This window comes from Bos grunniens, chromosome 28 (genome assembly GCF_055505025.1).
Source record: "Bos grunniens cultivar Pamir isolate PY7600 chromosome 28, Bosgru_T2T1.0, whole genome shotgun sequence".
NCBI lineage: Eukaryota > Metazoa > Chordata > Mammalia > Artiodactyla > Bovidae > Bos > Bos grunniens.
Window position 1 is genome coordinate 44,700,282 of NC_141192.1, and position 17,535 is coordinate 44,717,816.

The window sequence follows — 17,535 nt, forward strand, 5'->3', positions numbered from 1 at the left end:
TTCTCTAGAAGTTACCAGAAGAGTCCAGAATTCATTCTCAGGGGCCAAATTCTGTATACCTTTGTCATCTGAAATGGCCAAAATTCCAACCACAAACATATGAGACAATTTCCCATCACCTGCCTTTCAGATGACACAGACCAGATCTTGAAATAAAGGCCTGCCTTTGGTTTAATGGAAAAATACCAAGTGCTCTGACTCCATAGGACCAGATGTTCTTTGAATCTAAACGCCTCTCCCAACTTCACTGCTCAAGGGACAGGTTAGGCTGGGAATGAAGGGAGACCATAGGTGGCAAGGTGGCCCTGACCCAGCAGGAGAGCCCGGCTGCAGATCAATCCCAGCCTCACAGCCTGTGGGGCCACACCCAGCAGTTGCAGCTGGTTATTTGGGACAGCATCTCCCCAGTGTGATCAGCAAAGGTGAGGATGAGCTGGGGTATGTGCCAGTTGGGTGAGGTGGTTCCCACTGCCTCATCCTCCAGCTCTGATCTCACCATCCACCATGAGCCAACATAGGGCTGCCTCCCACAAGCACTTCCCCCAGCAGAAAAAGGGGCCCTAGATGAGCTCTCAGCCCTGGCTGCCCAGTATTACCCAGAAACTTCTGATTCAGAGAGACTAGGTGGGCCGTGCCCCTCAGAGGCACAGAGCTCCACTGCCGTCGGAAGTGCAGTCTGGACTCTCCTCCAACTGCCCTGCCTCAGTCTCTGACAGGACACACAGGAGGGAGCCAGCCCCTCTCAGCCCCTGTGAGCCAAATGCAGTTCCCACATGTCTCAGGAGGACACACCTGATAAGAAGCACAGCAAGGACAGTAACCACATTTGCATACTGGTCTAGACACACTCTCTCTAGTCTAATCCCACATCCTTGGAAGAGATATTTGAGGACAAGTATTTACCCATCAATTCCTCAACTATGGCTTAAGTAAAGAACAGTAATTGGCCTATATTAACTGTCTTTTTCTTGTCCAGTGACTGTAACAAGGGAGACATGATCACACACTGGAGGTAGCTACAGGATGCCAACATCATTACAGTGTGGATTTGAGGGACAGAAGAGATTAAAAAAAATAAGAGGTGTCCGCTATGGTGAGTGGGAAGCATCAGAATATAAACAATAACACTGTACTACTGTTCGGTGGTAAGCACAGGGGACGGTGCAGAGGGGCCCCGACGTCTACACAGTGGGACAGAGAGGGGCACACCGTTTTGAATAAAGCAGCTGCACACAAGCTTGGGCTATATACATTTGTTTGTTTATTCATTCATTGGTTCATTTGTTTGTTTTCTAAAGCCAGAACCAAGAAAGACAGTCCTAGCAAGGCAGTGATTGGAAACTCAAGACTTGAAGGTGGTCCATGGGAACCAGAAAGATTTACAGTTCAAGTTCACACAGCTGGTAACTTGCAGATTGAGTGCTGAGGCCAACCCTATCCAATTTCAAAGCCTATGCTCTTTCCTTTGCTCCTCACTATAGCTCTTTAGGTAGAAAAATATTTTGCCAGTCTAAGCAAGTACGAAAAAAAGCTCATAAAGCTATTCATTGGTTTGTTTGCTGATATAATGACTTGGTTTTTTAAGGTTTCTTAGAGGCATACAAAAACACATAATTTTCAAAAATTACTTATTAAGCATTTACCATGCCAGCAGGCACATGCTAGAGCTTTTACCTACACCATTGCATTTTATCTACAATAGCCCTTTGGTAGGCAGTATTATTATCTCCATTTTTGGGGATTAAAAAAATGGGATTTAAAGAGACATTAATTTGCACAATGTGATACAGTTAGTATGCAGTAAAGCTAGAATTCAAGTCAGGTCCAAGGCCTTAAGCTCTTAACTGTTAGATTAAATAGCTGAAAAGTCAAGGTAAAGGAAAAACATAATTAAGAAATTGCAGCCTGATTATACCCTAGAATTGCATTCCATATCATCCTGATTGGAAGTCAGGAATGAGCCAGAAATACTGAAGATTCCCAGCAGACAAAGCAAAAATGAATATTGATTATGAGTCACAATATCCTTAAGATAAAAACAAATTTAGGACAGCCCAACTTTTGTGATATTGTGAATTTTACCCACGAGTCTTCACAAAGAGAATAATAGTGTATGATGTCATGGATAATGTCCTGACCAAACCTTTGCAATGAATACAATGATAAGCTTTATACGTCTTACACTTGCAATTCACACACTTCACCACAGTTAGGATAAAACAAAAGAATGTGTGAGTTTGAGAAGTTCTGTGTGAGGCCAAACCATTGCAATCCAATTCACAGCTCTCTGAGGAACTGATCTGAGCCAGGGTGTGTGTGTGTGTGTGTGTGTGTGTGTGTGTTCAGCCTGCACTTCTTTCAAGGGATCCTCTGTATGTATTTGACTGGGAGTTATACAGGGAGCCCTTGTTGTGATTTCTGTTAAAATTAAGGTGCTAAGGAAGGTGGACCCGGGTGGATGGTCGCCCTGTCTACGTGGAATAATTTGGTTTTGATCACTGTTATTCTCTGGTGGCTCAGCGGTAAAGAATCTGCCTGCAGTGTAGGAGTCTCAGGAAGATTGCCTGGAGAAGGAAATGGCAACCCACTCCAGTATTCTTGCCTGGGAAATCCCATGGACAGAGGAGACTGGCGGGTTACAGTCAGTGGGGTCGCAAAAGAGTCAGAAACGACTTAGCAACTAAACAACAACAGTTTTATAAATATTGTTTTTAAATATCAATAAGCAATGTAAAGTCATTCACAGGAGACCAAATTTAAGACAGCAGTCACTGCCTGCTACTTCAGTAAAAGGCCCCGGGAGTCCACTTCTTGAATGTTTGTCAGAATGTCTTCTGATCCCTCATCCATCATTTCCCATTGAGAATATAGAAAAGTTCTCAAAGAATGAAGGTATTTTAAGAAAGGAGGTGCTATTGCATGTGTAGCTTCAAGCCTCGAATATCTCAGAGTAAATCACTTTCCTTTTTTGCCTTCACCCCTACCTAAGTGGGGCTTCTCCAGTAGCTCAATGGTAAAAGAATCTACCTGCAATGCAGGAGACCGGGGTTTAATCCCTGGGTCAGGAAGAACCCACGAAGAAGGAAATGGCAACCCGCTCCGCTATTCTTGCCCAGGAAATCCCATGGACAGAGGAGCCTGGCCGGCTATAGTTCATGGAGTCGCAAAGAGTCAGACACAACTGAAGTGACTAAGCAAGCAAGCAAAATTCTCTGAATTTTGAATTAATATGAATTTTTTTGAATTCTATGAAATTCTATGAATTGTTCTTTTAAGAACAATATATGAAATACAAATTCACATGCCAATGCTACTTTGTGTTCTCTCAATTGTTTTGAAAATAAAGTAGTGATTCTTACTGTTTAATTCTAAATAGAAAAGTATTTTAGGACTTCTCTCATGGTCCAGTGGTTGAGAATCTGCCTACCAACGCAGTGTACATGGGCTCAATCCCTGGTCCAGGAAGATCTCACATACTGTGGGGCAACTAAGCCTGTACGCCACAACTGCTGAGCCTGAGCTCCACAGTCCATGCATGACAGCTAGAGAAAGCCCATGTAGAGCAACAAAGACCCGGTGCAGCCAAAAACAATAAACAAGAAAAGAAAAAATAGCATTTTAATAATCTAATAAACAATGGCCAGTGTGAGCAGTTGAATTATAGATGGAAGCAAATGAGGCAGCTCCCTTTAAAGTATAGCTTTGATCATGCAATAAAGAATTGTTTGATTTTCCTCTCTTCTTTATAATGGAAACAAAGTGCCTTATAAATGAAGCTTTTATTAAGAATTGAAAGAAAGCAATGAGAACAAAAGGAACTTGGAATGCGGTGGAATTGGTGAGGAAGACATATTAGTAGAAAGTACATCAAAATATATGAAAATGTCAAATAAAATATGACTTGGAATGTCAGCTTGGTAGTATTCAGCATATAGCTTAAAACTGGAAACAAAATATTCTCATGTTTCTATTTAAGTCAGGAATGAAATGAAAAACTAGTAGGCCTATTAGCATGAAGTGAAGAATTTACAATTTGGCTCATCAAAAAGAATTTCTGGATTTCAATGTAAAAGAAAACTATTAAATTCATTTTAGAATCATCTGTGATAGTTTTTGCTCGTGAAATGGTGTTCATAATACAGACTGAATTTAATGGTGGCTAAGATCCAACTCTGCAAAAAATGAATGGCGTGTATATTTAATGAGAAAAAATGGGATAATGATTAGTGAAAATGGGCTGATGTCTTTATGACACCAATTACAGAAACCAGAAAAAATTCATTGAATAAAAATATGGAACTTAAAAACATCTTTACTGCTGTGACATACAGTTATATATTGATGTTTAAGTTAGGATGCACACTTTAGGTGAATTCATCCATTTTTAGTTTTTTAGTTCTAGTTTTAACTAGAATGAAAATAACTTGGTTAAACACTTTCCTTTTCTTTTGACCTCACTCACATTTGCCCTTGTGATCACAGCCGAACGGTATGTTGCTCCCAGTTGCACCACTGAGAAGACTTGTCTGTCTGATTCTCTCTTATACCCCCAGCACCTAGAACAGTGCACACAATTGCGGTTTAAGAAGCATTTGATAAAAGAATAAACCGTTTTGAATGAGTGAATGAATATCATTTAGATACAGAAGTAAATGCCTCAAAAACTTGGAAACAAATTGACTCTCTGAAAATGACATTAATAAGATATACAGTGGTAAAGAATTGCCTGCCAATGCAGGAGATGTGGGTTTGATCCCTGGGTCAGGAAGATGAAGGAAATGGCAACCCACTCCAGTATTCTTGCCTGGGAAATCCCACAGGAGCCTGGACACAGGAGCCTGGCAAGTTATGGTCCATGGGGTCAAAAAAGGAGTTGGACATGACTTAGCAACTAAACAAAAACAACAAAATATAATCAAGATATGGGTTATGTACTAGGGAGTTATGACATAACATGATGGCAGCCAAGAAAATAAAAGACTAATTTTTATATGTTGCTGTAAAAAATTAAGTAACAGAATGGGATCTGGTAAATAGGGGGTGTCAATGATTAAGAATTTTTTTTCCCCTGGCTACCTTAATAGTAAGAAAATAAGCTCCATGAGAGCAGAGACTTTTTTTGGTTTGGATGGATGGATGGATGAAGGGATATATGGGTGGGTGGGTTCATGGATGGGTAGATGAAGGAATGGACAGATGATTCATTCATCCATGTAGTAAAGAACTGTAGGGGTTTCCCTAGTGGCTCAGACGGTACAGAATCTTCCTGCAATGCAGACCTGGGTTCGATCCCTCAGTTGGGAAGATCCCCTGGAGAAGGGAATGGCTAACCACTCCAGTATGCTTGCCTGGAGGATTCCATGGACAGAGGAGCCTGGCCGGCCACAGTCCACAACATCGCAAAGAGTCAGACACGCCTGAGAGACTAACACTTTCACTTTTCAAAGACTTGTCCACACTAATCCAAATGGTAAGAGACTCACTGCATCCCAAGCCCCCTGTTCCCCATGCCTGCATCTCCACCAGCTGCAGGGGCCTCATAGGAGAGGTGCACATCCTGGAAGACTGAGCATGGCTGTGTCTCGCTGCCAGGGAAAGGCGGGCATGAGAACATGAGGTGAACTGTGACCCCCACCTTCCAGCTCTGCAAGAACAGACAGATGCTCACGGGCATCACCCAGCTCTTCTGCCTGGTCACCTGCTTACCCCCAGGTATATCTCTTGTCTACCTGGCTGCACTCCAGGTAACAGGAAAAGAACCCAGTCTACTTTCTCCTGGAGAATGACCAGGCAGATGCACATACAACTTCAGTTCGTGAGTCAGTAGCCACATGGCCACACCAAGTAGGCTGGGAAGCACAGTCTTTATGCTGTGTGGCCACATCCCTGGTGAATCTCTTCCTCTGCAAAGGGAAGATAGATACAGAAGGACAGCATCGGTCCTTTACTGGTGTGGTGGGGCCATTTGTGGGCTATTTTGCAGGGGAAGGTAATCTGGCACCAGTAAAATTAAAATGTTGATGTTTGTAAATAAGTTGTTGCAGTTTGCCAATTATATCTCTCCTTGATTGTCTTTCATTTCAACAGGACTCTGAATGATGATCAAGGCAGAGAGCTGTGGTTGGCACACCTGTGTAAATGAATAAGGCTTTGATGGCCCGTGGACTCCATCAGACAAGCATGTGACAGCAGGGATAGGGAAGGGGAGAAAGGCACAGACCACATTTTAATGCTGGGGTTGGGGGAGAGTGCAGAAGCCTGGGCTAGACAGCCAGGTGGGAGTCCAGGAGCAAGTTGGGACTGTCAGCATTTGAAGCTCAGAGGAATGATGTAAAGACCCATGTGAAGGACCTTGCAGATCCCTTTACACAAAAATCACCCACAGGATGAGAACAAGCTTCCCAAGGACTCTGAAACTGGGTAGGGGTTCATACATTCAGTAAGAATCACCATCAACAGATCTGTCCCCTGTAAACCTCTTCCAAGTTTGGGGATCATAACATTGTGAGTTAACTCAGAAACTAGCTGACACTTGGCTCACTGACACAGTGAAGGTTCCCAAGCTAGCATGAATGTATGTCATCAGATCACAGGGGAACCCTGGGTTAGGGGTCCGACCCACCGCAAGCCCTGCCCATACGAGTGACCTGCTTGTTACCACCTCAGCATTTCTATCACTGGCATGACTCATGGCAACAGAATTAGCCTAACACCAAGCATGTGACCTCATGGCTTAAACATGTGTGTTTATACCAGGATGACTGCCTACCAACTAGAAAATGCAACAGAATGGGCACACCTGGCCATACAGCCATCCATGTGGGACACAGGTGAAACTCTGGTCACCAAGAATCACAGAAACTCTCAGGGCAAATAAACACAGAAAATCCCCGAATACCTTTTCCCCAGCACTAAAAAATTAAGACTATTCCAATATTTCTGATTTAACATGGCTGATTTGAGATTCACATCTCAGGAGAGGAAAAAATGACAAATCTCTTGCCAACAGCTACAATGGAAATAAAATAACAAAACTTTACAAAAATATCCAAATCAGAAATACACTGTAAATATAATCAAAGGTATATAGTGCTCTGCCTATCAATTTGCTTAAGTGATCTTTTCATTTTCAGTGAAAATTATACACATAGCATTCTCAACAAATGTGTAATTTGGATGGAGAAAAGCCCAGAGCTAGTGTAAAATTCATCTCCATCAGTTGGTGTTTAGCTATTTCTAAAATGAAATAGAACAGAAACAATTTCAAAGCTCCCAAAAAGTTACTGGATTCAAAGAAGTATCAAATAAAAAGGAAACACGTGCAAAACCCCCAGCATCCAGCCCTCAGAGGATGTTCTGATTCCATTAGATTGTGTCCACTTTAGGAACCCAAATGTCTTTCTATCTACATATTAAAATATTTTGCGTTGCCTGGAGTGAAGACTATCAGTTTAAGTATATGACCTAAGGGCAAAGACCACTAAGATAGTAATGGCTATGAAGGTCAAGGCTTTTCATAAATTTTGCATTTTCTTTTACTGGTTCTGTTATTAAACCCCAAGTTCTGATACTTTCAAAAGCAACTTCAGTGTCCAAAAGGAAAACCCACCAAACTCCAACTTCATGCAAGGGGATCCCTCAACATAAACATCCTTTCCCTGTGCCTCTCCGGCCCAGGGATGGGATGGATCTTGTCTGGTCAACTCTAGGTGACCAAACATTAATATATTAAAATGTCAGCATCCCAGTTTCCAGTGGAAATCTTCAAAAGAGCCACAACAAATAACAAGCCCCTCTTAAACTCCCTATGTTGTCCTCACCAAATACAGAGCATGCCCATCACTACCCAGTTCTTGTTTAACTTTATTTTTTTTTAATTTATTTATTTTAGTTGGAGGCTAATTACTTTACAGTATTGTAGTGGTTTTTGCCATACATTGATATGAATGTATCATATCCATGGAGTGGTGGCTGCATGGGTGCAGGAGGGCCTAGAGGAGCTACTCCACATTCAAGGTCATGAGGGGCGACAGTGAGGAGATACCCCTCGTCCAAGGTAAGGAGCAGCCGTGAAGAGATACCCCATGTCCAAGGTAAGGGAAACCCAAGTAAGATGGTAAGTGTTCCAAGAAGGCATCAGAGGGCAGACACACTGAAACCATAATTACAGAAAACTAGTCAATCTAATCACACTAGGACCACAGCCTTGTCTAACTCAATGAAACTAAGCCATGCCTGTGGGGCCACCCAAGACGGGTGGGTCATGGTGGAGAGGTCTGACAGAATGTGGTCCACTAGAGAAGGGAATGGCAAACCACTTCAGTATTCTTGCCTTGAGAACCCCATTAGCAGTATGAAAAGGCAAAATGATAGGATACTGAAAAAGGAACTCCCCAGGTCAGTAGGTGCCCAATATGCTACTGGAGATCAATGGAGAAATAACTCCAGAAAGAATGAAGGGGTGAAGCCAAAGCAAAAACAACACCCAGTTGTGGATGTGACTGGTGATAGAAACAAGGTCCGATGCTGTAAAGAGCAATATTGCATAGGAACCTGGAATGTCAGGCCCATGAATCAAGGCAAATTGGAAGTGGTCAAACAGGAGACGGCAAGAGTGAACATCAACATTATAGGAATCAACGAACTAAGATGGACTGGAATGGGTGAATTTAACTCAGATGACCATTATATCTACTACTGTGGGCAGGAACCCCTTAGAAGAAATGGAGTAGCCATCATAGTCAACAAAAGAGTCTGAAATGCAGTACTTGGATGCAATCTCAAAAACGACAGAATGATCTCTGTTCATTTCCAAGGCAAACCATTCAATATCATGGTAATCCAAGTCTATGCCCCAACCACCAATGCTGAAGAAGCTGAACAGTTCTGTGAAGACCTGCAAGACCTTTTAGAACTAACACCCCAAAAGGATGTCCTTTTCATTATAGGGGACTGGAATGCAAAAGTAGGAAGTCAAGAAACACCTGGAGTAACAGGCAAATTTGGCCTTGGAATACAGAATGAAGCAGGACAAAGGCTAATAGAGTTTTGCCAAGAGAATGCATTGGTCATAGCAAACACCCTCTTCCAACAACACAAGAGAAGACTCTACACATGGACATCACCAGATGGTCAACACCAAAATCAGATTGATTATATTCTTTGCAGCCAAAGATGGAGAAGCTCTATACAGTCAGCAAAAACAAGACCGGGAGATGACTGTGGCTCAGATCATGAATCCCTTATTGCCAAATTCAGACTTAAATTGAAGAAAGCAGGGAAAACCACTAGACCATTCAGGTATGACCGAAATCAAATCCCTTATGATTATACACTGGAAGTGAGAAATAGATTTAAGGGACTAGATCTGATAGATAGAGTGCCTCATGAACTATGGACTGAGGTTCATGACATTGTACAGGAGACAGGGATCAAAATAATCCCCATAGAAAAGAAATGCAAAAAAGCAAAATGGCTGTCTGGGGAGGCCTTACAAATAGCTGTGAAAAGAAGAGAAGCAAAAAGCAAAGGAGAAAAGGAAAGATATAAGCATCTGAATGCAGAGTTCCAAAGAATAGCAAGAAGAGATAAGAAAGCCTTCCTCAGCAATCAATGCAAAGAAATAGAGGAGAACAACAGAATTGGAAAGACTAGAAATCTCTTCAAGAATATTAGAAATACCAAGGGAACATTTCATGCAAAGATGGGCTCGATAAACGACAGAAATGGTATGGACCTAACAGGAGCAGAAGATATTAAGAAGAGGTGGCAGGAATACACAGAACTGTACAGAAAAGATCTTCATGACCAAGATAATCACGATGGTATGATCACTCACCTAGAGCCAGACATCCTGGAATGTGAAGTTAAGTGGGCCTTAGAAAGCATCACTATGAACACAGCTAGTGGAGGTGATGGAATTCCAGTGGAGCTATTTCAAATCCTGAAAGATGATGCTGTGAAAGTGCTGCACTCAATATGCCAGCAAATTTGGAAAACTCAGCAGTGGCCACAGGACTGGAAAAGGATTTTCATTCTAATCCCAAAGAAAGGCAATGCCAAAGAACGCTCGAACTACCGCACAATTGCATTCATCTCACACGCTAGTAAAGTAATGCTCAAAATTCTCCAAGCTAGGCTTCAGCAATATGTGAACCGTGAACTTCCAGATGTTCAAGCTGGTTTTAGAAAAGGCAGAGGAACCAGAGATCAAATTGCCAACATCTGCTGAATCATGGAAAAAGCAAGACAGTTCCAGAAAAACATCTATTTCTGCTTTATTGGCTATGCCAAAGCCTTTGACTGTGTGGATCACAATAAACTGTGGAAAATTCTGAAAGAGATGGGAATACCAGACCACCTGACCTGCGTCCTGAGAAACCTATATGCAGGTCATGAGGCAACAGTTAGAACTGGACATGGAACAACAGACTGGTTCCAAATCGGGAAAAGGAGTATGTCAAGGCTGTATATTATCACCCTGCTTATTTAACTTATATGCAGAGTACATCATGAGAAACGCTGGGCTGGAAGAAGCACAAGCTGGAATCAAGATTGCCGGGAGAAACATCAATAACCTCAGATATGCAGATGACACCACCCTTATGGCAGAAAGTGAAGAGGAACTAAAAAGCCTCTTGATGAAAGTGGAGAGTGAAAAAGTTGGCTTAAAGCTCAACATTCAGAAAACGAAGATCATGGCATCTGGTCCCATCACTTCATGGGAAATAGATGGGGAAACAGAGGAAACAGTGTCAGACTTTATTTTTGGGGGCTCCAAAATCACTGCAGATGGTGATTCCAGCCATGAAATTAAAAGATGCTTACTCCTTGGAAGGCATGTTATGACCATGCTAGAGAGCATATTGAAAAACAGAGACATTACTTTGCCAACAAAGGTCCGTCTAGTCAAGGCTGTGGTTTTTCCAGTGGTCATGTATGGATGTGAGAGTTGGACTGTGAAGAAAGCTGAGCACTGAAGAATTGATGCTTTTGAACTGTGGTGTTGGAGAAGACTCTTGCAAGTCCCTTGGACTGCAAGGAGATCCAACCAGTCCATTCTGAAGGAGATCAGCCCTGGGTGTTCTTTGGAAGGAATGATGCGAAAGCTGAAACTCCAGTACTTTGGCCACCTCATGCAAAGAGATGACTCATTGGAAAAAACTCTGATGCTGGGAGGGATTGGGGGCAGGAGGAGAAGGGGACGACAGAGGATGAGATGGCTGGATGGCATCACCGACTCGATAGATGTGAGTCTGAGCGAACTCTGAGAGTTGGTGATGGACAGGGAGGCCTGGTGTGCTGCGATTCATGGGGTCGCAAAGCGTCGGACACGACTGAGTGACTGAACTGAACTGAACTGAACTGATATGAATCAGCCACGGGTGTACATGTGTTCCCCATCCTGAACCCCCACCCCATCCCTCTGGGTCATCCCAGTGCACCAGCCCTGAGCACCCTGTATCATGTATCGAACCTGGACTGGCGATCTGTTTCATATATGATAATATACATGTTTCAGTGCTATTCTCTCAGATCTTCCTACTCTCGCCTTCTCCCATAGAGTCCAGAAGACTGTTCTGTACATATTGTGTCTCTTTTGCTGTGTCATATACAGGTTTATCATTACCATCTTTCTAAATTCCATATATATGTGTTAGTATACTGTATTGGTGTTTTTCTTTCTGGCTTACTTCACTCATAGGCTCGTTTCATCCACCTCATTAGAACTGATTCAAATGTATTCTTTTTAATGGCTGAGTAATATTCCATTGTGGGTATGTACCTGTTTATCTTTAATCATAACGTTTTCTAAGAATGTTTCTTGTGACTTTCTGTTTGGTTATAGGAGCACAGAGCTGTTTGGTTGCTTTTGTCATGGGACCTAATCCAGATTCAAGGATTGCTTATTTTATTTCAGTAATTTCTTAATCTAGAATATCCTCTTTTTCTTTTTTCAGGACATTCACTTTTTGATGAGCTTTCTAGAATGTCCCAAATTCTTGTTTTGTCAGACTGTTTTCTTGCAGTGTCACTTAAGTTGTTCCTCGAATCCTCAACTTTCTGAAAGTTAGATCTAGAACAGTGCTGACCAATAGAAGTATGATGTGTATCACACATGATTCTAAATTTGCCTGTTTCCCCACTAAAACATTTTTTAAAACAGGTGAAGTTACTGTTAATAACATACTGATGTCCCATAACTAAACTCTTTTCATAACTAAAAATCATTTTAGCACTTAGTGTTTTTAGATTAATAATGAAATATTTTACATTATTTCTTCATACTAAATTTTCAAAACATGAAACATTTTTTAATTTATTTAATTGGAGGCTAATTACTTTACAATATTGTAGTGGTTTTTGCCATACATTGAATGAATCAGCCATGGGTATACATTACACGTGTTTTTTTATACTTAGAGCACATCTCAAGCACATATGACTGGCTTGTGGCTACCATATTAAATAGTACAGGTCTGGAGACTTGACTGGATTCTGGCAGCAATATTTCTCAGGAGATAACATGTCAGCAGGTCACTACTTAGTGGTGGTATGTTAACATGGCCAGATCTCTCTTTCACCAAAGACTTTTTTACCAGATCTCTTTACCAAAGATTCCTTCCTCCCTCCTGTACTCAGCAAGTAGTCCTTGGGAGGATATTTCACATCATTCTTGGGACAACAGGAATAATTTTAATATAGACTGACGTTAAATGATTTTATAGAATTATTTTAACTTTTCTTATGTGTGATAAGGGGATTGTGGCTATGCAGAAGAATCACATTATTAGGAGCAGGATAAAGTTTTTAGGAGTGAAACATCATGATGTTGGCAACTTCCTTTTACACTATATTAGCAAAAGTTTTATATATGTAGATACAGATAAATCTGACACATTTACAGAGAGATAAAGTAAATATGTCTAAATATTTACATTTTTCAATCCAGGTGCAGAGCATATGAGTGCTTATTGTACTATACTTTGATCTTTCTATAATTCTGAAATATTTTACAAGAAAGATTTGAGGGCAAGTTTTTTGAAATAATGATAATAGCACTTATTCTCTTCCGAGGACTATGCTAAAATGTACTAAAAGTCCATCGTCACATTTACTCCCTGAAACAACTAGACAAGGTAGGTGCTATTATTGTCCCACTTTTCCTGACAGGAGAACCAAGGAACAGAGAAGTTAGGTGATTTGCATAAATTCACTCAGTTTAATAAATGACAAGGATGGTTGAAATTAAGTACGTCTAACTTGGACTCTGTGTTCTGAACCAGAAAAATGCATTGTCTCCTCAGCATTCACAACAAAGAATCAACATTTGGAAAAGGCATTTTCCTAGGTATTTATTCTGAGGATCCAGCAGCAGTAGGATATGAACTTAGAAAACTCAAACCTTGATTCAGGACCCTGATGTTGACAGCACCCAAGGGCAGACCTGCTCACAGCACCAGAGGTGCCTTGTCCCCTGACATCAATGGGGCTTTGCACTTGCTTGGTCTATTGTCTCTAAGAACTATGATGATCATCTCCATCCTAGAACAGACACAAGTTAATTCAAATACTACTGGTTCTAAAGCTAAATCGGATTTCAGCTCATTTCTCTCTCATTGGTAGTAGAATAGTGACGATATTGAGAACAGTTACTGCTTACTGAACACTTGCTGGTGCCAATCAGTCTTGTGAATGCTCTCACATACTACCTAACTCAATCCTCCAACCACTCTGTGAGCTGTGTTCTGGGAGGAAAATGACGCACCAAAGCCTCAGGCAGTAAGCAAAGCCTTGGAGCATAGTTCCAGAACATGCTTTTCACCACAGCAGGGCAGGGTGGGAGGTGCCATCCCCAAAGAGCTTGTCACACAGAAACAGGGTAAAGGCAGGGCTGGCTGTGAGTACCCTGGCAGTGGCCATGGCATCATATTACTCTCTGAGGAGGAGACAGGGGATTGGCAGGGGAGAATACCCATACCTGTTGAACTTCCACGGCTGATAGCAGGTGTAGTCCTTTAATACCCATTGTCCTGCTTAAGATGCAGGACCCCTCTGGGGTAAATAATAATTATCTCCATGTCACAGAGGAGAAAATGAAACTTGGGAAATTAGGTCACTTCCCCAGAATCTCACCACTAAGAAATGGTTCTTGCTACACAAAGTTAACAAGTGTTTGCTGAATGAAAGCACAAATATATAGTTTCATAATTTAAAAATAAAAACACAGAAGCTGTCAGATTCCATAAGCTAGATGTATTGACAACCCTACCATGGGCACACTGGGAGGGTATGGTGGATGAAGGGAAAGAACTCAGAGCCAAATTCTCACATCTAAACAGTCACAGGAAACCCAAGGCAATACCAGCTGACTCTGAGAAGCAGGTTCTAGAACCAAACTTGGAGCAGTTGGTGCACACCCATGAGCACTCAGTGCAGAGTCCACTCAGGAGGAGGTGTCTGAGCTGGAGCAGAAGGCAAAGGCAGTCTGGGTGACCCCACTGGTCACTCTGGAAAAGCAGGTGAGGAGGATCCCCTCAGAGCTGAGAGAAAAAGGCTTTTAGCTGTGGGTGGGCACAGGTCCCTGGACACAGGCTCAGCAAACAGAACTCAGATCAGGAAATTTGGCGCAGTGCACCAACTGTACATCTGTACACAGTAGCCCTGAAGGTAGACAGATAGTTGGAGAATCTCTTTCAGAGCCTCTGGACCCTGGACACTACCTGTCTCCTGGTCCAGCTCTGTGTGGACTGTGACCTCCTGCTGATACAAGCTGGCCTCACTGAGCATCCTACCCCTGAGCTTCTCTGGACAGAGGCCTCCTCCCCATCTCCCACCTGAAGCCTAACAAAGCAGGTGCAGCCCAAGGGACAGGAGCAGACACAATTTCCTTTCTAATCTCTCTCTCTGCTTCATGGTCCTGCCCTAGCTCCTGCTCCCTGGATCATAGTCCAGAAATAAAGTAAGATCACACATGTCCTCTGTCTCACACTCTGCTTTCTAGTGAGCCCAGGCTAAGAGAGAATCAACAGAAGCCCCCTTCCCCAGAAAAATGCACATGCAAGCAAACTGAGGCATGGTGTCTCCGTGGGTTTATGGTTCCCCTGTGGGCCAGGTTAAGACCTTCCATCTTAGGGGGGTAGGTAGTAGTTTCAGTTTCTAAGTAGACACATACTTTGCTTCTCTTATTCATGAAGACACTCCAGGACTTCTGACACTGGGAAAGCTCAAGAGTTAATCATGGGAAGGGGAGCTCATCAAAGCACAGAGAAGCCTCAAAACAGCACAAGAAGCAGAAAGCAGATGGTAGTGAGGCTCCCGAAGAGCTGGAGGGAGGTTTGAAATGAATCTGAGATGGGAAAGTGTGTTCCTGTCCGACTGCTCAGCCCTTGACCAATCTCAGCTCACATGGTCTTTTCCCAAAAATGCCCTTTGTATCAGCAAGAAGCATCAACATTGTTCAATAAGATGAAAATTTCATTACAAAACTTTTCACGGTCCAGAAGCCCACCAACAGGAAGGGCTACTCGCCCAGACCACAGCTCCTCCAGCCATCCCACATGACCAGACACCTAAACCACTGCACCCCTCCCCCAACACCCTGTATCCACGCCCTACCACCTGGGATGTGGGTGGGTTTTGTTATTAGATGGCTGACATTTTAAGATATTGAGGTTTGGTCACCTAGAGTTTACCAGAGACATTGAAAGACCTGAAGGTTCTCCCTCATCCTAAGGAGGGAAGAAGCAGCCCCACGGCTAGGTGCCTGTCTCTACGAGGATGTGCTTGGAAGGAGCTGGAGGAAATTATCAGCAATTGCCAGACACACAGCTAATAGACATGCAGGCTAATCATTTTGAGAGCCTGTCACCAGCAGCAACATCCAAAAGCTACGCAGAGAACCTCCAAGGGGCAAGTAAGCACTCAGATCTGCCCGGTGCCCCTATTTTGTGCAAAGTCACTACAGACAGACAGGCCGGCTGCTTTTAACCCACTTCAGCTCCTCTGGATACGTGCTCAGCTTTTCACATCCCCATTGCAAAGTGAGCCACCAGCCCCCGCATTTCCAGCCCTGCGAGGTGACGAGCCAGCAGCAGGACGTGTGGCCAGGAGCCTCACAGGAATTCAAATTCAGCACAGCTGTCTTCTGCCTGGTCTCAAATCTAAATAACAGCAAAAACTAGGCACCTGGCAGACAGGTTCAGAAAACCTCAGCCTCTGCAGCTGAAAGCACCCTCCTGACATATGCCAGATTACAGATGATGGATCTGGAAATTGCAACAATTAAGAAGCTAAAAAATACAATGCTGGCATCACATTTCCAGATGTGACTAAAATGTAAGCTGTGGGTGGGCTTTAAGTGGAAGGAGGCTGCAGTAAAGCTTCCCTGTGGTAAATAGCAACCTCAGAGGTTCAAGCCACACAGCATCAGCCCACTCGCTCATTCTCTCAAATATTTATTCTACAAAGACACTTACATTGACATTTGTGGAAGCAGGAAGTGGGAGAGCAGGCTTTTAAACTGCTCTGCTAAAAACCCAGAATATCCAAGAGGCTTTCATTAACAAACATGAACCAAGCACCTACTATGTGCTGGCACTGTCCCTGGTGCTGAAACAGCAGCAAACAGCACAGTCCCTGTTCAAGTGGAGTTCAACTTCTACCAGACAGAATTAGCCCATAAAACACGTATAAATTGGGAGTAATAAATACTGAGGGAAAAGGGATAATGCAGCAAAGGGAACAGGACATTCAAAGTGGGGAGTCCGGAGCTCTAGTTTGGGTTCCTAGAGAAGGCTTCCCAGAGAAGAGACTTTCAAGTAAAGCTCTGAAAGAAAAGGAGACCCTGGTGATCCAATAAGGGTAGTAGGGGGAGAAGGAGGCAGAGCCAGGAAACTATGGGGTAGACGAAGGTGAGAGGAGGGAGGGGTGGGGAGGAAAGAACCAGAAAGGAAGGGCAGAGCCTGGGAAGGGGGAGGGAGGCTGAGCCAGAAGAAGCAGGGAACTGGGAAAGGAAGAGAGGGCAGAGCAAGCTGTGCCATGTACCCAGGCATTTCATTGTGGTAACCCTATTTTCATCTGTTAAAATTACAGGTGATTTTGCATTGGAAAATCATTCACTGTTAAAGGAAGGGAGGAACAGTTTGAAAACACCTTTCAGCCATGTGGTATGAAAGCCTTTGGAATAAGATGGTGCTGGGTTCAGTCCCCAGGTCTGTCATTCGTGGCCTGAGCATCCTGCAGCTCTGACTTACATCTGACCCTCCCTTTCTGCCCACCTAGTAGAGGGGGCTTGGAGAAAGAGCACCTGGCATAGAGTTTGCAACTTACCAGGACTCAGAGGACTGATTCCCTGATCCTCCTCTACCACGGTCAGGCTGGGCTTGAGAGATGCACAGATTGGGAACTGCCTTCAAGGAACCACAGCCAGGAAGCGAAGTGAGGGAGTACACAGGGACATGGTAAAAGGCAGCATCAGGCTGCTAGTGAGCTAGAGATCTAACCTACAGAAACCTGTTTTCAGCTACAGGGACC